This window comes from Meriones unguiculatus, chromosome 8 (genome assembly GCF_030254825.1).
Source record: "Meriones unguiculatus strain TT.TT164.6M chromosome 8, Bangor_MerUng_6.1, whole genome shotgun sequence".
Taxonomy (NCBI): Eukaryota; Metazoa; Chordata; class Mammalia; order Rodentia; family Muridae; genus Meriones; species Meriones unguiculatus.
The window spans coordinates 85,616,109-85,639,815 of record NC_083356.1 but is presented as its reverse complement, the minus strand read 5'-3'; the positions used below and the strand labels follow the sequence as shown (position 1 = coordinate 85,639,815).

The 23,707-nt window shown below is 37.3% G+C and overlaps 1 protein-coding gene and 1 pseudogene across 14 annotated transcripts in view; one reads left to right on the top strand and one right to left on the bottom strand.

The window, feature by feature from the left end:
- Positions 1 to 23,707, top strand: part of Gtdc1 (glycosyltransferase like domain containing 1) — a 409,253-nt gene that overhangs the window by 211,976 nt on the left and 173,570 nt on the right. The window lies entirely within an intron of this gene.
- LOC110558098 (small ubiquitin-related modifier 2-like) lies at positions 21,652 to 21,930 on the bottom strand (annotated as a pseudogene).

Here is a 23,707-nt window from a genome sequence, read left to right as displayed (position 1 = left end):
ACTGAAAACCTTCTGTAAAGCAAAGGACACCTTCATCAAAACAAAATGAATGCCTACAAATTGGAAAAGAATCTTCACCAACCCTTGTATCTTATAGAGGGCTAATATCCAGTATATATAAAGAACTAAAGAAGCTGAAAAGCAACAAACCAAGTAATCCAATTATAAAATGGGGAACAGAGCTAAACAGAGAATTCTCAATAGAGGAGCATCGAATGGCAGAGAAATGCTGAAAGAAATGCTTACCTTCATTAGCCATTAGGGAAAGTCCAAAATACAAAATATCCAAGAAATCAAGGACGCCATGAAAAGACGAAATCTAAGAATAATAGGAATTGATGAAAAAGAAGACTCTTTTTCAAATTAAAACGACCCTGAGATTTCACCTTATACCCATCAGAATGGCCAAGATCAAAAACTCAACTGACAACACATGCTGGAGAGGTTGTGGAGAAAGGGGAACCCTCCTCCATTGCTGGTGGGAATGTAAACTGGTACAACCACTTTGGAAGTCAATCTGGCGCTTTCTCAGACAATTAGGAATAGTGCTTCCGCAAGACCCTGCTATACCACTGCTACGTATATACCCAAAATTTGCTCAAGTGCACAACAAGGACATTTGCTCAACCATGTTTATAGCAGCTTTATTTGAAATAGCCAGAACCTGGAAACAACCCAGATGTCCATCAACAGAGGAATAGATACAGAAATTGTGGTATTTTTACACAATGGAATACCACTCAGCAATCAAAAGCGAGGAAATCCTGAAATTTGCAGGCAAATGGTAGGATCTAGAAAAGAAAAATTCTGAGTGAAGTATCCCAGGAGGAGAAAGACACACATGGTATATACTTGCTTATGTAGACCTACAAGATATGATAAACATAATGAAATCTATTCACCTAAAGAAGATAAACAAGAAAGCGGACATGGGCTAAAATGACCAATCCTCACGTAGAAAGAAAAATGGGATGTGAATGTATGACAGGAGTCTACTGCAGAAGGCATCTGAAGACTCTACCTAGCAGTGTATCAAAGCAGATACTAAGACTCATAACCAAACCTTTGGCAGAGTGCAGGGAATCATATGAAAGAAGGGGAGTTAGTATGACGTGGAAAGGATAGGAGCTTTCCACAAGGACCAAATATATCTGGGCACAGGGGTCTTTTCTGAGACTGACACTCCACCAAGGACCATGTATGGATATAACCTTGAATCTCTGCATGGATGTAGCCCATGGTAGCTCAGTAACCAATTGGTTTCCCATAGTAAGGGGAACAGGGACTATCTCTGACAGGAACTCAATGGCAGGCTCTTTGACCCCCAACCCCAACCTTCCAAGGGAGGAGCAGTCCTGCTAGGCCACAGAGGAGGACTTTGCAGCCAGTCCTGAAGGTACCTGAAAAAACAGGGTCAGGTGAAAGGGGAGGAGGTCTTCCCCAATCAGTGGACTTGGAAAGGGGCAGGGAGGAGATAAGGGATGGTTGGTTGGATTTGGGATTGGGAGGGAATAAGGGAACAGGATATAGCTGGGACACAGAGTTAATAAAATGTAACTAATAATAAAAAAATTTAATTTAATTTAAAAAAAGAATATTGTTTGGAATATTAATTCCAGGTTATATTCTGTATGTGAACTCTCATCCTGTGTTTGGAACTTCTGTACATTTAGGGTCATATGGCAAATCATAAACCTTTCTTCTACCTGATAAAGTTTGTAATATTACTATCTACAGAAGGAATTTGTGAGTAGACAGTCAACTTAGCTCTTTCAACTTAGTTTTTTCTATTGACTATTTTTGCTTGATGTTACCTGCTAGTTTCATATGTGTGTGTATATGCATGCAGCCTTATTTGTGTGAGCATAGTTGCATGTATGCTCGGTCTGTGTGGAGGTTAGGTTAGATGACAATATTAAATTATTGGTCGTCCCTTTCACCTTGTTGTGCCTTCCAGGCTAGCTGTCCATAGCTCCCAAGGATTCTCCTGTCTCCACCTTTTGTCTCACTGCAGGGTCATTGGGGTTAACAGGTGTACATTACAGTCTCCAGCCTTGCATGGACTCTAGGGAACTGAATCCAGTTTGCCATACTTGTGCTACGAATGCTTCCTCTCGAAGCAAAGTCCTCAGCCAAGAAATTTTGTTTTCTAGTAAATAAATGTGACTATGGAACTAGTTCTCTATTTTATAATTGTCACTTTATTTTTGGAAGATTAGAATTTTTGCATCAGTAGTATTATGATCCTTTAAAAATTTAGCTGTGATCACAATGAGAAAATAATGCAGGACTAACATAATAAGTGTTAAGCTTAGTAGTTGCATAAATAGTTTTTTCAATAATTCCACTTGTTTGTTTTTGCCTATTGTTCCAAATGGAAATTTTAGTCCTATTTTTGGGGGAGCTATGAAACGAGAAGGTTTTCTCTTTGCTTACCTCTTGGCTGCTCACTAAAATCTCATATAATAAGTGAATTTCAAAACATAAAATAGCATTTTAGCAACTGTTTAAAAAAATTCCTCCTGAGTGTATTTTTATATATAGCTAAAAAATGAAATTTCTCTTATTTTTGAGATGATAATACAATTACATCATTTCCCTCCTTTGCTTTCCTCTCTAGACGCTCATATCCCTCCTTGTGTTTTTTCAAATCAATGTCTTCTTTTTTTTCAATAATTTTGTTACATGCAGTAGCAATTGATATAAATACAGAAGTATAACCTGTAAAGCCTGTATGATGTTACTTATATGTGTGCTTTCAGGGCTGACCATTTGTTATCAAATAACCAATTGGTATGTTCTACCCAAGGGAAAGTCTGTTTCTACTCTTAGCATTCCTTAGTTGCCTGTGGTTCTTTTATGTAAGGTTAGACTATCTGATTGCTGTACTTGTTCAGCTCATGTTTTTGGGTAGTCCTGCTGGTGAAACTTTATGGGTATAGCTTCTGATATTACCAGGAGATATAATTTCTTAGCAAACTCCCTGATCCTTACAATATTTCTGCTTTTTCTTCAGTAATGATCCCTGAGCCTTAGGTATAGGTATTGCATTATAGTTTTATCTATTCTGCATTTGGATTCATCGTGGTTTTCTATAATGGTCTCCATCTGTTGCAAGGAGGAGTTTTCCTGATGCAGGGCAGCTCTTCTCTCCCATACACTCTTCATGTGCATACCTTTGTCATGAGAAATTTAGTTCCACGCCCAGTCCTCCCTATCCTATCATGTACTTCAGAGTTCTTGAATGTGCTCTGCAAGTCCACATTTATACACATATACAAAGGCAACACATCTGCTTTGTAATCACATCTAAATATGACCTGGCACCCTGAACTTGCAGAACTCTTAGGGCAAAGCAGGTCTAGTCTAAGCCACCACATTCATTTTTATGCTGTCAAACTCATTTTATAGTACTAAATTCTTAAGTGTATCTTACATTTATCTCCAACAGATTGAAGAGGGGAGCTCTGTTTCAGGATTTGAGAATGAGTTTGAAATGACATAAACAAAAGTCAGAAAGGCAAAGAGGAAAGGGGAAAGTGGATAAAAACAGCCTACTTTTTGATAAGCATTTTATTAGTAATTGGGATAGTAAAACTATAAAAAATGTCAAACCCATTTTCACTATAGGGAAATCATTTTTGGTTTCCAGATTGAAGTCTTGATATATTAATAATTACTAAGTAGGATTAATCAATGATGATTGTTAGTATAGCAATTTCTTACAATAATAGGTAGTGCCAAAAGTTTCTTAGCAGTCCCTTACTTCAGTTGTCTCAGATTTCTTGCTTTTGGAAGTACCTAATTTTCTCAATTACAACTAACTCATCTTCAAGTGGGAAATGGCCCACCTGATTGCATATATTTTTTCCCCAGTAAATACTGGGCTACTTTTTGAAATTTGTTTTATGAATAGGATACCAGGATTTAAAACTCAAAACCTTTCATTTTTCATGTCCCTTTCCTAGGACTCAATGTCAGAATCTCCCACCCCACTCCTTGAGATAGAGCCTTACTATGTAACCTTCAGCTAGTTGAAACTTATACCAAGCTGCCCTCAGTTTTAAGGGTGATCCTTCTGGCTTATGTGTTCTGAGATCACAAGGTTGTTCTATACCCCCTGAAACAATCAGACTTTTTTGCTTCTTTGAAAATTTTATGTATTTATCCTTTTGTTTCAAGTTCTGCTTTAGAAGCTGGCTGGCGTCACTGGGGTGATTTAAATTCTGGTTATCCCACAGCATACAGTTCTTAGTGTGAGCAAGAATGAGAGCAAGAGTGGGAGAGAAGTTTTATGTATTATAAAAGGAAGTGTGATGCAGACCTGGTTTGTACTAGTGGTTCAGATGCTTTGCAGATGTAAGACTTATCCTGGAAATATTCTGGTTTTTGCTTTGTTTTGTTTTGCTCAATGATTATTTAATTCTTTAAAGTTCTAATATCATAATTTATTCACTTTATCTCCTGATTATAGCCCCCTCCATAATCTCCTTCCAGTCCCCCCCTCTTCTCTGCTATCACCCTCCCCTAGACCACAGAAATGGGGAACTCTCCTCCCCTACCAGCTGACCCTAGCTTATCAAGTCTCATAAAGACTGTCTGGATCCTCTTCCTCTGTGGTCTGGCAAGGCCCCTCTGCCAGGGGGTAGAGATCAAAGAGCAGGCAACAAAGATCATATCGGATCCCCTTACTAGGAGACCCACATGAAGAGTGAGCTGCCCATCAGCTAAATCTGAGCAGAGGGTCTATGTCTTCTCCATGCATGCTCCTTGGTTGGTGCATCAGTCTCTGCAGGCCCTCCTGGGCCCAGATTTGTTGGCTTTGTTGGTCTCCTTGTGGAGCTACTATCTTGTATCCCCCTACTCTATTGTAAGACTCCCTACACTCTGCCCAAAGTTTGGCTGTGTTTCTCAGCATCTTCTTCAGTCTCCTGTTGGGTGGAATCTTTCAAATTCATTTGAAAGATGGTAGACTCTATTCCTGTTCCCTCTCTTTAGCTGGTTCCCTTTTCTATTCTATTTGCCTTTCTGACTGAGCATTAAGCATCTTCCCTAGGGTGCTCCTTGTTAATATTCTTTTTTGTCCATTAGTTACCCTAATATCTAACCACAATGTTAAGGTCTATGTGAAGAGAACATAAAAATGTTCAATGCAGTATGTAGCCTTTACATGTGCCCTACCTTCCCCTGTATGAGATCATATCTACTAACTTTAATTGCCAATCACAAGCATCTAAATTAACCTCTTGAGTTACAACCTCATCTTTGGAGTTTTGAGAATTATTCATAATATGACTGAGTTTGTCTTATATATCTAACTCAAAACTACAGTAATACTTAACTGTAAGACTTAACTCTTCTTTTGTTCTAAGTTCAGTCACTTTAATAACTTTCTGTAATGTAGGTCCTTACTTCATTTAAAAGTCTTTGGATATACAACACACTTTACTGCCTCTCATAGTTATTTTACCTGTGCTCTGTTTTAGCTCTCGCATATTATTGTTTACAGCTGTTTCTCAGGGTTGGCACGAGTAAAACACAGCTGTTAATATCAATGAAAGTCAGTAAAACTTGCTACTTTCTATAAAGTCCGCTATTTGCACCATATTGTGGTAATCCTTTAGTTCTTGCTCTTACTGAAACCCCGTTCATGCTCCCCCTTCCATGTGTTTCCTACATGTATCCTGAATGTGCATGGTGGTTGATGGCACAGGAATTTTCCCTGTAGGTCGGGAATGAGTAAGCCTTGATGTAGTATTCGATAGGTTTTGTTGTTGTTTTAATTTTCTAAACATCAGATCACCTCAGCTTATATGTTTGGAAAAAAGACTGTATAAGATTTCTGTTTCCTGTAGCCAAAGTGTATCACAAATAATATACCAAGAGCTAAAATTATGTTGGAAAAAATTTACAGTTTTTCTGGTTTGTAAGTCCTTCTTATTACAGAAAAAAAAAATGTGTAAGAAATTTGGACCTGTAGAAGTCTTTAAAATGGTTACTTCATGGTTGATGAAAAATTCTTTCATGAAATGTGTCTTTGGGTCTAATTATATAGGCTTAATAAAGGATGCTGAAATCACATCCCATCAGATAGTAAGATTGAATATTTTCCCTTAAATAAACAGCAGTTTAAAAAAATAAATCCATCAGATCACAGTTGTTACTAAGTTGATAAATGTGATCTTAAACATGGCAGTTTTTCTGTGCTGGCTACATGTCATACTCAAGCATGAATGTATTTATAAAAATAAACATCAGAGCTGGGGAGCTGCTTAGTAGGTACAGTGTGTTTGGTTCATGCACGAAGATGTGAGTCTGAATCTCAGTACTCACAGAAGAGTGGAATGTGGTGCTGTCCATCTGTAAGCTAAGCACTAAGGCAGGGTGAAGAAAGGTAGATCCTTATGCCTCCCTGTGCAGTGAGTACAGCCAAAGAGTGAGCTCAGGCCCATTGGGGGGGGCAGTACAGAAAGAAACTCAACAGTACCTTCCAGCCTTTACATGACCTTGTACATATATACACACAAACATACCTACGCTATACACATATCAAAAAAGAAGAACAAACAAAAGTAAGTATATTTCCATATCAAGTAAATCTGAATCTTTGAGGTTAGAAGCAGTTTCTCTATTTTGCAATGCTGGAGATTAAACCCAAACTTCCTTTGTACTAGGCCAGTGCTGTTTGTTACAATGAGTTATACCCCCATTCCCCCTGTCCATGATTCCTGCTCCCACCATGTTCTGTTGTGATGCCAAGGAGAACAATAGAGTGGATGTATCCTACCAAATATCTGCAGAAGGTCTGTGTACATACAGTAGCCTCTTCTTGTCTTCCCATGATATCTCTTTTAGAATTGCCATAATTATGCTCTCTATGAGTATTCTTGGGCATTCTATGGTATACTTGCATGTCTGTGTGTTGATGAACATATGCAGTTCTACATCCCAATGAAAATAACAAAAAGTTTAAAATGGTATTTTTCCCTGATTTCTTTCTCTGTAAATGTTGGCATTCCTCCATTTCCCATTGACTTGATGTTCAGGTTTTTCTGTTCACTGTTTTTCTTGGGTGACATTGGAAATTTTTACCATCTGATGAAGACAGATGTATTTTCAAATAAAAATGTCTGAAGCATTTGTTCTTCCTACTATTCCTTTCTTTGGCAGAATATTCATATAGTTGATAAATAGTTTGCCTTCTTTAAATACCTTTTCATATAATCTCATAGCATGTTCCATGGGTATTTTAACATAGTTTTATGGTCTTTCACGAAATAAGGTATTTTCTAAATATGTTGAACCGAATTTAACTGTACTAAACAGTTGTCCTATGTGCCTTTAAAATTATGATGTCTTTTTGCATTTTTAGGGAACAGTTTTATCCCAAAAGATTCCAAAGCACACAGAGAGAATGGTTACAAATTATACGCTGAAACAGTCACCATTATGGAGTGAAGCATGGCAGCTGTTTAACAGCTCATCTGACACTACACAGCAGGTTAGAAGAAGAAGTGAAAAATAATACTGGATTCACTTGAAAAAGTTGCTAGGGGAGGTGAAGTAAGCAGAATGTAATTACCTAAGTTGGAATTTATCCAGTACATAAGGCTCACACCTTCAGTCTCCAAAGAGAACACTCTGGTTCTTTAATAACCATGTACTTGTCTATGCAACTGAACTGTGAAGGTGCGTCTGTCTTCTTCAAGCCATCAACCTATGCCCTTAGCCACATTCTAATTGAGGTTAAAAAAGAAAACTGTCCTTTTACTTTCGTGTGTGTGTGAGTGTGTGTGTGTGTGTGTGTGTGTGTGTGTGTGTGTTGTGTAGTTGCTTGTGGAGCCTTTGATGCTGTTATTCATTGACTCTTTATCCTTTATCCTTTTCATTTTTGTCTGTCTATCTATCTATCTACCTACCTACCTACCTATCTATCTATGTATCTATCTATTGAGGGGGTCCTTAGTGGGTAAGAAAACTTGCTGCTCTTACAGAGGACCGGAGTTCAGTTTCCTGTACTCTTGATGGGTTCACAAGTGCCCCAAATTCCATTTCTAGGCGATCCAATGTCCTCTTCTGCCCTGGGCAGACACCAGGAATGGAACAAGCAGGCACTCACATGTATACATAAAATATAAATAAGTCTTTTAACAAAATAGTGACACAATGTGTCAAACTTAGACTTGTCTGACTTCAGAACTTCTGTGCTTAGTGTCTACATGCCACAAAATCACTGAGAATGAAGCTTACTTATATACTTTTTTATTTTTATTTTTAGCACCTGTTTCAATAAAACTCAATAGTTGTGATTTTCTTATGATTTAAGGCAAAGTTGAAAGGAAAATTTAAAATGCTACTAGTAATAAGCTAGAGTATGGATAATTTATTCATTATTTTATGATCTAAGCTTGTTGTGGATGGAACTGTTATAACTTATAGGCAGTTTCTTTGTCCTTTGCTTGCTTGTGTGGTAGAATGGATGTCATGTTTAGAGAATATCTAAATTCCTATGAATTTGATCAAAGTCCCTTTTAAGTTGCTTTAAATTTTGTGATTCTAGGATCTTAATTTCTGTCATATTCTCTTGATGCCCTCTCATACACAGTGCTTTAATAGGTTAAAAATACCTTCCTAAACTCTCTTAAACTCTGATTTACCTAATAAGCTCTTCATTGCCAAATATTCACACAAAAAATATAGTAATATGAAAATAAGGATGTAAAATTATAAGTCATATTTAAGCCTATGTTATTGAATCTAAACTATTTTGAGCATTAAGTTCTTTAAATTCTGAGGGATTTTCCAGGAAATGTGTTGAACAAAAAATGTCAGTTAACCTACTTAATAAACATGTGTAATCTATGCAATCTTTCAAAGAAAATGTCTTTCTGTTTTGACAGGCCATGTAGAAGAAAGAAAGTTTGCTTAATTACCTGTACTTATAAAACATTAGCCAAGACACAGTTTTCTACCTGTGCTTTTTGTTAGTCAAGTTTATGTCAAAAGCAACACATTTTCAGATGATAAAGTTTTATAACAACGGCTGATAATAGAAGACCCGATAGATCATCAATCATAATATTATGTCACTAATGACAATTGGGCCAGACTTGGCCTGTAGGTCAGTTTTAGAGTAGTTATTTACCATGCACAAGGTCCAGAGTTCATTCAACACCAGAAGAAATAGCAGTACACCCCAGATATAGAAGATACAAAGTATGCAAGCTGTTATTTAATACTGTTCTTCTATTAGTCTTAGAACAGTATTGATAATATTACTGTGAAGATGTAGAGGAGGTTGATAACACCACTTAGATACTGTTGTCCAGAAAACATATTTCTCTGTGGTTTGCTATTATGGTGTAACAGCAGTGGGTTAGAATTCCATTTATACAGTTTTAAAGTCTTTATAATTTTATTTTTTACTTTTAAAACCAGAACTGTTATAAATTGTTACAAATTCATTTTTAACTTTATATTGATTCTTTCTGAGTTTCACATCATGCATCCCCATCCCATTCATCTCCCTGTCCCTTTGTAACTGCCCTCCACCCTTGCCACCTCCACCCCACAAATAAAATAAGATTAAATAAAAATAAACCTATGCTGTCTTGGAAGCTGTAGGAAGTTGTAGTGTATCACAGTGTAGCCTAGTCTACACTATACCCTTTTCTGGGTTCTGCTACGCTATCAACCCTGGATCCTCACTGGGACTCCCCTAGTATATACTCTTGTTGCTCTTTGTCATGAAGATCCTGCAGCTTTGCAAGATCATAGATGGGGTAGTTGCGGGGGTGGGACAACTCAAAGCCCTGGATCTAAGCCTGGGTGGTAGCTGAGATTGTCAGCTCACTAGTTCTGTACCTACACATCAGGGTGCTCTTCAACATTGGCCTGGCTAGCTCACCCAGTATTGTAGCCAGCAAGGGGCAGGGTCAGCTCTCTTGCCCTCATGCCCTAGAGACTGGCTTACTTTGCTGCCAGGGTCAGCTTCACTATGCTGCCCAGACAAAGTTTAGGGCCTGCTCTTTTGAATGTTGCAGCTGATGAGGGGTGGGGCCAGCTCTTAACTCCTGTTCTCATGACCTTGGGCCTGGCTCACTGGCTCACAGCAGGTGCAAGGGGGAGGAAGGCATCTCTCCCTTGCACAGTGCCTCAGGTGGCAGTCCAAACCAGAGACATCTGCATGGCCTTCGATAGTAACACAGATCTAAGACATCAGCACAGACTCCAGTTACCATAGTACCAGAGGACCCAGACATGGCCACCAGCAGTAGCAAAGGCCCAGATGTTCTCATGGCCTCCAGCGGCAGCACAGGCCACTCAAATCTTTATGTCTCCCCTCAGCAGCAGGGGCCACATGGCCTCTCTGGTCACAGCCCTGACGATGGACATCCTCTTGGCCTTTGGTGGTAACTCAGGCCATAGACATTGGCACAGAACCTAGGTCCAATAGGACCATAGACCCAAACATGGCCCTTTGTGGCAGCCTGGGCCAAGACCTTACCACGGCCTTCTCATATCTGCCTGTTCCTCACCACCACCATTGATACCTTTCTCCACAGTGTGGGAATCCCAAGGCCTTACATTCTTTTTCATCCCTTTACCACATAAGTCATCTTTCCCATCTGTATCTCACACATTTGCCCCTCATAGTGGTGCACATGGCAGGGGCTTGGTTGTCTTTCCTCTGTTCTCCCTGGGCTAGTGATACCAGGGTGGATGTGCTTGAGTGTCTTCATGCTATCCCAGCTTTTTAAATAACATTTTATTTGAAGATTTATAAAAGTAACTGAAAAATAATCTAACTTTGATAGTATAATGAGATATAAATAATTTATAATGCAGGTCATACTTGTTTTTATTTTAGAGAATACGAACCATAAAATAAGTGTGTGTATGTGTGTGGGGGTGGGGAGAGAGAGATTTTGAATAATTTGTGGTGGTTCTATTGCTTTGTTATACTGGCGGTTTATTCATGACATTTCAATCTTTTAAAAATCCTTTTTGTCTCAGCATCTGCATTGATAGTCTGCAGGGCAGAGCCTTTCAGAGGTCCTCTGTGTCAGGCACCTAACTGGTTCCCTCTTTTCTTTTTCTTCTGATTTCCATCCTCAAGACTTATGGGCAACCTTTGGGCAGAGTGCAGGGAATCTTAGGAAAGAAGTGGGAAACAGTAAGACCTGGAGAGGACAGGAACTCCGTGAGGAGAGCTACAGAACCAAAAAATCTGAGCACAGTGGTCTTTCCTGAGACTGATACTCCAACCAAGGACTATGCATGGAGATAACCTAAGACCCCTGCACAGATGTAGCCCATGGCAGTTCAGTATCCAAGTGGGTTCCATTGTAATAGGAACAGGGACTGTCTCTGACATGAACTGATTGGCCTGCTCTTTAATTACCTCTCCCTGAGGGGGAAGCAGCATTACCAGGCCACAGAAGAAGACAATGCAGCCACTCCTGATGAGACCTAATTGACTAGGATCAGAAGGAAGGAAAAGAAGTCCTCCCCTTTTTGTTTTAGATGCATCAGGCAAGAGTAGAGGTCTGATCTCTGATATTAGAAATAAATTGGGACTTTGTACCGATGTTCGTTTGGCTGTCATCCACCCAAAGAGCATCAGACCCGTCCAATACCTTTTTCTCAGAGGCGGGACCTGGGGCATCAACCCGCATACAACCAGACATGCTCTTCTCTGGGTCCAAAGCGGCTGACCCTGAGCTAAGGATCTGGCTTGCTTCCATGTATGTGGACCTATCTGCATTGCCCACGTGGCACGCCTGGGTTGGCTACCCAGAGGCTATTTAAGCTGTGGGCTGGCTTTCCCCAGGGTCCAAGGATTGTTCAAGGTTTCTGAATAAACTGCATTGAAAAAAATAAATAAATAAAGTAAATATTGAAGTAAAAAAAAAAAAAAAAGAAGTCCTCCCCTTTCGATGGACTTGGGGAGGGGCATGCATGCAGAGGATGGAGGAAAGAAGAGATTGGGACAGGAGGAGGGAGAGAACCACAGGAGGGATCCAAAGGGAATAAAGAGTAATTAATAAAGAATTAAAAAAAAATCCTTTTTGTAAGTCTGCATTCCAGCAGGAATAAATATGATTTTGAGTATAGGACATAGACCTAGTTGTGTCTAAGCTTTCAAGTATACTGAAATACATGACTGCCTGGTAACATCTTTCCTACTTAAACACACGTAAGAAAAAGCACAGAAAAGATGAAAGAAAATTTTCATTCACTTAGTGAACAAGAGAGTATTTAGAGTGAGGTGGTAAGATGATTACTAAAAAGAAGTAACTAAATATATTATAACTGTAAGTAAATTGTAGGCTGAAAGGAAATCATATTTGCTTTTGGTTTTGAAAGAAATGACTTTAGGTGGAATAATTAGAGAAAAATATAAAACACCTGCAATTCTCCTGGCCACTTGAGGTTTCCTTTCACTCTAGCTGCTAGCCAACTTGTGACCTGAGTCTTCATTATTACTAGCTCTTATAATTTTTTTCTGAGCTGAACTTGAACTGCAACAATTTTTCTTGTAATGCCTTACCCTTATAAAGTAGCACTAAACTATTTTTCTCCACAAACTCTCCTAATACATAGTCCAACAGATTAATTATAATTGCATAGAAGTGCTTTGCTTTGTAGGTTTGAAATGTGTCGCTTTATCTCTCCTTCCCCTTCTTTTTTCAAACTAAATGGAATAAGGAGCTTAAAGAAACCTGTTTTACATGGAGTCTTTTCCTAGTCTCTCATTTTAAACAATGGTACCATTAATTTTTATCTTGGGCTCTGGTTCCCCTATTATTTTCATTATTATTATTATTATTATTATAATGAAAAAGAATCATCTCTGTTTTTATAAATCCATTTATTTCACAATATTGTGTAAGCATGATTTTAGGTAATAATTTTATTCAAATACTTAATACTATTTTTATCTAATGTGCTCTCTTTATAAATTAAATTAAGGATGCCAAATAACTTTTAATTTAATTCATCATCTTCATCTTTTTCTTTTAAGGGGATGGGGAAGAGGAAATGTTATCATTGACTTAGAGAAGGATGGCAATGCTTATTGGGCACTTTACTACCAGCACTTTAAGCACCCAGAAAAGAGATAAAGAATAACTTTAGAACTTGAAACATTTATCACTGAAACTGATGCTGGGACAACCTTTTAGATATTTCCTTACAGCGTCGTATGGACAATTCACAATAAATGTCTTTTGTTAAAGTGGAGTTGCGTAATAGAAAGTAAAGTCTATATTCTAGAAGGAATTCTGTCATTGTGTTCTTGTAAAAAGTTTTTCTTCGTGATTTTCGTTTCAGTTACAATACTAGTATCACTGGCTACAAGCTAAAGACTATAATATTGAGTCTTTGCTTTACCTTTGTAGAGTTGAATGGGTAGCCAGTATGGTCTCGTGTGGCCTCAGAGAATCTTATATAAGTATAGACACTATCATTACAACAATGCTGATTCAGTTACAGTAGCAAAACAGAAATTGATTTGGTTGCATATACAGTAACTTATAAAAATAACTAATTGTGTGTTATAGTGGCATAGATTGTTCTCAGAATGGCATGATATAAAAGAAAATATTTATGAAGATCCAAACTCTTCTACAATCACTGTGCTTCTTCCTCAAATTCTGGAACCAGTTGGGGCACTGGTTTTCAATCTTCCTATGCTGCAACCCTTTAATATAGTTCCTCATGTTGTGGTGACCCCTCGCCATAAAATAATTCATAACTGCAATTTTGCTATTGTTATGACTCATAATATAAAGACCTAATATGCAACTCCCCCAAAGGGGGTCGCTGCCCACAGGTTGAGAACCACAGGGGTAGGGGAATAATTCTTTCTGGAGCACTCTGTTGGAGTAGCAATAGCTGTGTAATCCTTCAAATGAGATATTAAAATGTGAGACTATGCACTCCTGCATGTTCTCTTTTCGCAAAGATCTACAGTTCTCATTAGAATTGTATATGTCCATAAAATTTCTACTATCCATTATATAGTCTTTCTTTATAATTTATGTTAACTGGGTCTAAGTGCTTTTATTCTGGATATCTTACTGAAATATGTTCGTTGATTTTTTTTCAAGGTGGGGTGGAGATTAGTGGTTTCATAGTTAATCCATTTTTGGTGTTACCGATGACAGATTAAAATTAAAACTTAAATGTTGTGACTCTTAAAATTTTATATGCTTTCCAAAAATCTAGAAGGCAAAGGAAGGGTTTAGGGTAAAAAGTAATAAAAATATTGAGGTAGTCAACTTGAGTGGGGCACTTCAGGCTGTCATACCTGGAGGACAGTATATTGGCACAGAGTAAAAAGCTCAGCATGCAGGATAGTTCAGGTAGCCATACCAGTAACATTGGCAAATAACAAAACTGAGTCTTTCTTAAGCTCGACTTTACTCATGTAGGTCAAAGAAGTTCAGTTGTATTACTAACAGATCTTTATATTATAACAGGAATCTCCAAAGTTTTTTTTTTTATTTTACATTCTTTTACAGATTTTCTGAATATCATGACTCCTTCCTACCCTGATATCTCCTCTCTAATATTCTCCAATATAGGTTTTTCTCTATAGTAACTGTCACATTACATTAACATACCATTCAGAACTATTTAGTGAATTAATCATATATTTAAAGTACCATTCTTTTTTTCTCTCTATGTACGTACACATAATGAATAATATAAGCAAACAGACATAGGTGGTTACGTACTAGGTCAGTGGTTCTACCCCTTCTAATGCTGGGACCCTTTTAATACAGCTCTTCGTGGTGACATTCAATCATAAATTATTTTCATGCTACTTCACAGCTGTAGTTTTGCTATTGTTATGAATCATAATGTAAATATTTGTGTTTTCTGGTGGTCTTAGGTGATCCCTGTGAAAGGATCATTTGAATCCCAAAAGGATGTGACTCACAGGTTGAAAACTGCTGTCCTATTGCCTTGGGATTTAGTGAAGATAGACAACATAAAACTAACCCTAAAAATGAAATATTATCATCAAAATAACTAAACTTCTGTTTTGTCATTAATATTAATTCCATTTCTTTATTGAAACAGCCATAGGAAGCAATTACTGTCTTATTTTACAGATAGATAAAACAAAGTGTAAATGCCCTGAGTACATACTCAGAGATCCTGTAAGCAATCAGTAGTCCAGCTGTCTTCCTACGCAGGCTACTTGATATGAGAACTTTAACATTTTTCTTGCAGGATTGCTTCCCCGGTCACTTGTACAGTGTGGTGGGTATTATGTGAGTAAGAGAAGCAATCAAGTCAGAACTGGGCACAAGATTTTAGAGAAGAGACTGGATATATGTCTTAGAATATGAGCAACATTCCTTTGCTTATGAATGCAATAAGAAGACATTTCACTTGGGGGAATATCAACATTCAGCCACAGTACAGCTCACCTTTATATAATAGAAAGGCAGTTCCAAGCAACTGGAGTTTAGGGTGATATGTTGGAATTCAGCTTGTGATTGCAATGATCTGTTGTTAGAATTCCCTTGTTCTGAATTCCTGTGGTCTATTCAAATCTGTAATCATAATTCTTTGCCTACTTGTGTCAATAGCAGATTCTGGGAATTAGTCTTGCAAATATTACTTTCTGAAAGCATAATTCCCACTGTTTATTTGTCATAATCTTTTGCTTGGATGTGAGGACCCTATATTTGAATATTCAGATTCTTACTTAGTGTAAAGTTGTATTAACCCTGAAACTTTTATTTGGACTTCCTCATGCGTCATATCTCAGATAAATTCTGGTGATCCAGAGTTGGTTCATCTTTGCTAGGAGTCTTTATGATATATGTTTTGTAGTTTTTGCAAACCCAACATTAAGCCTTATTTTGCCAGACTTTGAAAGGTGATATTTATCATTCTATAAAAATTTAGGTGTGGCCAGAATTAAGTAAGATATACCCCATTTCACTGAAATAGTTTTGGTTCTTTTTCTTTTCATAATTTTTTGAGAATTTCATATTCTGTGTTTTTAATCCTATTCACCTCCTCCTCCAACTCCTCAGTCTTATACCCCATTGTAATCCAGTTAGTTCTGCTCATATTATGTGGCTATCCACTGGAGCATGGTAGACCTACCCAGGGCAACACTTTTCAAGAAAAGTAATTCTTCTTTTCCATATCACCCTTCACTTAGGGATGGGACTTGCTGACTACCTGCCCCTCCATGCTGGGATTTTGCCTGACTTGAGCTTGCACAGGTCTAACATGCTGTCACAGCCTCTGGGGTTCATATGTGCAGATTCTTTGTTGTCTCTAGAGTATACTGTTTCCTGTAGTCATTCATTGCCTATAACAGTCTTTCTGTCCACTTTTCTGCAATGAGCCAGAGCCTAGGGAGGAAGGAACGTGATATATTTCTGGTTCTTTATCTTGGTAATAATCAGAACAGTAGTTTGATAACTCCTTGTGTAGAACAGTTCATAGTTGAATTTTCAAATGGGATTCATCAGAGACTTGATTGATAGAGTAGTTACCTACTATTTTCAGATGTTTTGGCGGTTTTGCAGCATGCTACAAAGCTGAAGACAGATAAGAAAAAATTGTTGATACCACTTGCAGCTGATGTGAATGATGAAGAATGTTAACATACTTCAAGTCACACACACATCAGATTGTTAAGACTGTAAGGCTGTTTTACAAATGCCCATGCTACCTGAGCTCTTATGTTAAGCCTTACTACTTTAGCAGAATTCATTACATCTATACTGACATGTGACATTTCAAAACTTATATTTTGAAAATCACTGAATTTTTACTTAGAAAGCATTCCTTTATCAGTTTGTCAAATAGAACTTAACCTCACATTGGGCACTTAAGTACACAAGCCAGTTAATTATCACTTAGGAACTAAAATGCTAACAAATTAGAATCATAATTTTTAATTCTCATTTTAGGATCTTACACTCTTTAATGGTTTGTAATTATTTCACTATTAGAAGTGTTATGTTTTTAAACTTTATCTATTTACTGGGCATGGTGGTACTCGCCTTTAATCCCCATCACTCAGGAGGCAGAGGCAGCTAGACTTCTATTAATTCAAGGCCAGTCTGCTGCTCTACATTGGAAGTTCCAGGCCAGCTTTGTCTACATAAAAAGTTCCAGACCAGACAGAGCTACATAGTGAGATCCTTTCTCAAAAGAGACTTCTAGGACAGCCAGGGATACTTAGAAAAACCCTTGATGGGGAGTGGTAATAATTATGAATATTTAAAAGAATAAAATAGGAATTGAATCAGGAAAAGTAGCGTCATTGGCATTGAAAGATCCAAACAATCAGAAAAAGACAAGAATATTCCTTTGGTGCGTATGTATGACTGAATTTAAAGAGAAAAGGTGTGTCCTGAGTGGATCAGCATCTAGTGTGTCAGCTGTGTGACAGTGAAAAGCATTAATGTATTATCAGTGTGGTGATCCTGCATTGTTATGGAGGTACTACAGCTGGAATAAAAGTTACTTTCTTTTTTTTTAATTAAAAAATATTTACTCATTTTTAATTTAAATAAAATTACATCATATTCCACCTCCTTTTTTATTCCTACAACCCCTCCCAGGTCCCCTTCCTCTAACTTGTTCCATGCTCCTTCTTCAAGTTGATAGCCTCTGTTTCTTGAATTATTATTGTTGTATCTATCTATGTGTGTAAAAACATATTCACAAATGCATAAATTCAGCCTGCTGAGTTCTTTTTATTATTTTTGTTGTTGTTGTGTGTATGATTTCAGGGCTGACTATGTTGTACTGGATAACCAATAAAAGGCCTCATTCCTGGGAGAGGCCAGTTCCCTTTCTGCAGTCATTAATTTCCAATAGTTTGTTGTCCTGTTTTAGCATGTCTATTGATACTCTTTGGGTCTCGTTTATGTAGCCATTTTCACAACGGCCTGTTTCACATCAGACTTTCTGGTGTTCTGCCTCTTAAATTCTTTTCACCCTCTCTTCCATGATATTCTCTGAGCCATCGATTCAGGAGCTATGATATAGATGTATCCACTCAGGCTGGGCTCCCATAATCCAGTTGTGGTGTTCTAAAGTGTTCTCCATGTACTATAAAGAAAAGTGTCTTTAAGGAGGGATGAGAGCTATCCTTATCCAGGACTGATGGCTTGGGAATGAAAGGTCACTTTCTGAGGAGTCATGCTAGGTGAGCATTGCTTACTTAGTAATGGTGTAGAAAGAAGGAAGGGGTACTTGTTGTTTTCTGTCAGTAGTTTGCAAGCTGCTATCAGCATAAAAGTGTATTTTACATAGATACATCCCATGTTTACCAGGCTGCTGCTACCTATTGCATCCACTCATTCATTCGCAGAAGATCTTGCAGACTTTTTTAAGGTATTTAAAGTGACCTAAATTATGAAGACACCCAAGAGCTTCGGGCAATTCAGTGAACTTAGAATGTAATACTGCATTTCAAGTAAGTTATAGACACTTGCATTGACTCTCTACTTTCAGAGACAGATCATTGGGCCCAATTTTCTTACCTAAAAAATGGAAGTAACTATGGTTTTATTATATTCATGGGATTCTGATTTATATGGAATGCTTTATGAACACTGCATGGTGTACAGTGATATATTATAGTAACACCTCTAAATCAGGACTCAAATACCTGAAATAATAGTGATAAACTTGTATTTTTCTGTCTCTGCTCCCCAGCCCCCATTCCTTCAATGTGTAGAGAATCAAAAATGCTTCCATTTTAACCCACCTCTTAGGGATAGTGCATGGAAGTACCCTGGTGCTGATATTGAAGTTCTATCATTCCATTAGCAAACCTTTTTATTAAGATAAATAAAAATTATATACACATAAGCTAATTGAAGGTCAATTTACGAATTAGTACACCAAAGTAATGCTGATGAGTATATCTGATGATGAGATTTGGTTGATTTTAAATTTTATTTTCCTCCAGGTTTGTTCATGTTCTGTAAATTGTTGTTATTCATAGACAGATATATCATGCAGATCTGAAAAACTTCAATAGAAACTTTAGTAAGTCATAGTTTGTTCCACTTGCTAGGATAAGGTTGATGAATATATTTGCAAATGCAGAATTTACTCTTGTAAACAGTTCATCAAGTTAAAAACATGACAAGGACTTCTGACAGCATAGTACTTAGTGTTACACATACTATGTAAAGGAAAGCTGTGGTTTGCATCAGTGTGCTTCATGCATATAGCATATGCCTCATCCAATTCTTCTCACATTACCAGCTCTCACAGTGCATGCGCTCTGAGAGGAGACTTATATTTTTCATGAGAACCCAGAATTTCAGGGTGATAGTTGAATCACCTCATGAGTCACTGTGTTTGTTAACTTCTGTAGTTCTGTCTTAGTCTGCTCTGCCAACCTCCCGAGACTTTAGCTTCTGCGCATGTTGTTAAACTATGCTCAACTTTGACTCCATAGTCTTGCATCATCCACATCCTGAGGACAGGATGGTCACTCAGTTACAACCTGTGTGGTCGAGAAAACACTGCTTCTTGTTTCTGTTATTTTATCATTCATTCCAGTGATATGACCACCCAGCACACTGAACTGAATGAACCAAACAATGACAAAACAACATGGTAAGACAGAGATGAGCAGAGACAGATGACCAAGATGTTGGTGGTTGTGTGAAGAAGTGATTACAACCTTCAATAATGACAATTACCAGTGTTATGCTTACCAAACCAGTCCTTTCCTATATTTAGTCAAAAATATGAAAAAAGAAATGAAATGATGCCAGATTAACTTGAATGAGAACTCGAGCAAGAAGGAAAGAACTGGGTGTTAGTGTCAGACTGGACACCTGCCAGGTTGTGTATATAGTTTTGACTCTACAGAATTTAGTCAGAGAAATTTTTCTTTGAGGCACCAGGAAAAGCAGAGCCACCATAAAAATTTCAGATTGTTAGAACTATTTTGGATTTTAAAGACTGATCTTATTTGTAGTATATTCTAATACCTTTTCTTTGGAGATCTCAGGAATATGAATCCCATTTTACTTATCTGTCATTGAGTTACATGGTTAAGCTTTGTTTTAGTAACAACTTAGTTTTGTAATGACAGAAGGGTGTGTGAGCTGGAATCATAATCCAATCTGTTTTGTTTCATTTGTTCTTTTCTGTAGTGTTGTCCAATTCACATTCAAATAAAACTTGCATTTCATGTTTACAGAAATTCCTCCTGTGTGTTGAGCTCTGATAAAATATCCTTGTTTTATATCAAGAGTGAATTATTACACTCAAGGACATTAGAAATGAAATGTACTAAAGAAAAGTTTTTCGTTAAAATAAAGTATCTTGATAAAAGAGATTCTTAGTGTTTGATGAAATGTAAAGCTTGGAGCCCTTATATCACTAAATTGCCAGTAAATTTGGAAAGTGAAGCATGTGTGTGTGTGTGTACTGGATCATAGTGCCTTTTAATCAAGTCTTTTTTTTTTTTAATTCAAGTCTTTAAAATACAAGAAAAAGAATGATGTCGTTGTCCTAATAGCCCAGCTGTGGTAAAGGGGATTATTAGAAAATGAACATAGCCATTGGGTTATCAGTTTTGGCACAGTCATTTATCAATCAGCATTTAAAATAATGGCAAGTAGTAAGTTGATATGAAGTGACCCAGTTGGCAGGAAGTTCAAATGACAATGATGCAAACTCATTTGTCACCATGGACCTCTGCTAAGCTTCTGACCCGTCTCTAGACTGCAGCTCATATATCCCAAGTCCAGGCTCCGTGAAGCCACAACAGACAAGTTCTATGAAACTAAGCCTGAAACCACTTCCTAGGAGAGAACATCAAATATGAAGAGCCAACTCTTGACCCTGTTCCTGAATGTTCATGTTCTCAACTTAAAAGATAAGTTAGATCCATTCACCATGTCAAGTGTGTGGTGTTCTAACTACTTGTATACACAGAGTTAAAAGAGTTGAAATTTTATATGCAGTACAGCAAAGATACAATAGGTAACGAAAAAAAGTAATAAAAAAAGCAAACAGGTTCTGATGGGAAGTCAATTCCTTTTTTTAACAAGAAGTTTATTTAAACAAGATATTTGTCTTGAAGGGAAAATTATCTAAGATCATTTTGTTCAAGAGTAATTTACCCCTACTTAAAGACATATTGCCCTACGTATAACAGCCAAATACAAAAAGTTAAAATATTGTCCTTGGTTTTACAATGATAAATGAAAAACATTAAAATTCTCCAATCAAACAAGGTACGTGAGGATTTTATGTTGTGTTCTTTTGTTAAAATGAGAGAAAAATAGCTTACTGGAATATAAAGATAAGAACTGAATGAGCATGACACTATCGGAGAAGGAGGGAGATTTTCACAGAACCAGTACTTTTCCCGGACCATCTCCATCTGATGTCAACCAAAACAGAACACTGGCCATTTAGTTTAAAAAAGAAAAGAAGAACAACCTGCTTGTGCACGTATACCAGTTAGTTTATGTACAATAAGGAAATAGGGACAAGGAAATGAAAGAATAGAAAAAAACTATACTGTAGTAGTCAGGATGTGGTGGAACCAAATTGCATCTTTCTAATTGAGAATGTGCTCATTGGTCTATAACAAAATTCTGGAGTAAGTAGCAGGTTCCCTTTTCAGTAGACACGTCCTGTCTGCTACTGGAACACATCAATCATATCTTTACCTTATATTTCCAACTGTGCAGGTTTGTCTGTTTCATTGATTGGTTGCCCATTATACAAGATCTGGTCTGCCTAATCAACAAACTCTGTCCTTCACAGTAGGCTTTCATGAGTTTACTAAGTGGTGTATGTCTTAATCTTAAATTGCACCACAAAACCATCCTGCTCCACCACCTTCAAATATATTATTTTTCTCAGTCTGACCCCTTTCTTGGGTTTCTTGTCAGCCATGCAGAGCACCAAAGTCTCCGCAGCTGCCCTCTTCACAAAATAGGCACAAAGTCCGCACAGAAGGAGCTGAAGTCAATTATTTTCAAGTCACCTTTTTTTTCAGTTGCTTTCCTTGGAACTCTTCAGTTGAAACATCTTTACTGCTTTTAAGATACTTTTCTGTGTTTTCTTTTATCCAGAAGTTTAACTGTAATAGACTTAATACAGATTTGGGAAAACTTATCTTCTTTAAATTTTGTCTAACTTCTTGAATCTGAAAGTTTATGAATTTTGACTAATTTTAGAAACTATTATTTTGTGTGTGTGTGTGTGTGTGTGTGTGTGTGTGTGTGTGTGTGTGTTTTCCTGCTCCACTCTTTCATCTTATTTAGGCCCCCAGAAACATGTTAGCACCTTTACTGTTATCTCACTATTCTAGAAGTACTACTCATTTGCTGAAAATTGTTTTTCTCTCTGTTACTAAGACTAATTTGTTCCTTTTTCAAGATCATGGATTCTTTTTTTTTTTTTTTTTTCATGCTTTCCATTTTTAGGTTAGGTGCATTTATTACATATATTCAATTGCTGAATTTCTCTTTGATTTTTTTTTCTATTGCTTTCTTTTCATTGATGAAGCATTGTTTCTGTTTCCAGTATTTTTGTTCCTTAAATCTTTTTTTTTGTTAGCTGTTTAAATCCTTGTAATATAATTTTAACACATGTGATTTTATTTACCACCTTATAATTTTCTTCTAGGTACAGTGAAAGAAGCCCTCCCCCCCCAAAAAAAAAAAAAAAAAAACACAGACATATTGTGTTTTCTTTAATTATACTCTGGCCTTACTTAAAATCTTGGGTTTTGTTTGTTTTAGGGTAAGAGAGGTTTTACTTCATTTTACCTTTCTAGGTCACAGTCTGTCATTAAGAAAAGTCAGATCAGGAATTCCAGGCAGAAACTTGATATGCAAACAATGAGATAATAGGCTTGCTGGCTTGCTTATGACAGCCTTATGCTTAGCTAGGTTTCTTTCTACTGTCTAGGGATGGCACCATCCACACTGAGTTGTCTGTCCAGAATCAACTGATAATCTAGACCTCCTTCCCCAAAACTTGCCTACAGACTAATATTGATTAGGACAATTTCTGATCAAGATTTTTCTCATAGGTGATGCTTGGCTGTATCCCATTGACAATTACAGCTAACTAAGACACAATATTTCCTTAATAGTCCCTAATCTGTGCCAGTACCTCAGCTTTGCTTGACATTTCATGACCAAAGTATTTTGAAAAGTCCTGTTCACAAAGTCTGATGCTTTTATGAGCTTCCGCTAACACATACGAGTATAGAAGAAGTTCAGGTTCTGCTTTGGGCTTGCATCCATCTGTACAGAGAGAGCTCAGTGTGGATGGTTTGCCTGAACCATTGAGACAGTGCCCATTGCTCACCATTGATGGCACCTTAGGCTTTTGTTGGGAAAAAGGCCCTTGCTCTGTGTCTGTGCCTTCACACTGCTGGGGTGAGGACGGACCTTGTTTAACACAGCAGAAGTAAACTTATAAGTTCCCTACTAGGTCTTTACTGTCAGGATTGAATGTTGTTTCATAAAGGGGGTTAGCTACATTAAAGCAGTTGCTGTCTACAAGTTTCCTCTCTTGCTATGAATTTGTCTTTTCTGCTCCTTTGTCCAGAGAGCACATTTATAACATTTTATTTAGCTATTTATAATTACAGTTTATTCACTAATCTCATCTCCTCCAATACCCCTCCCCAAGTCCACTGGTAAGGGAGGTCCTCTTT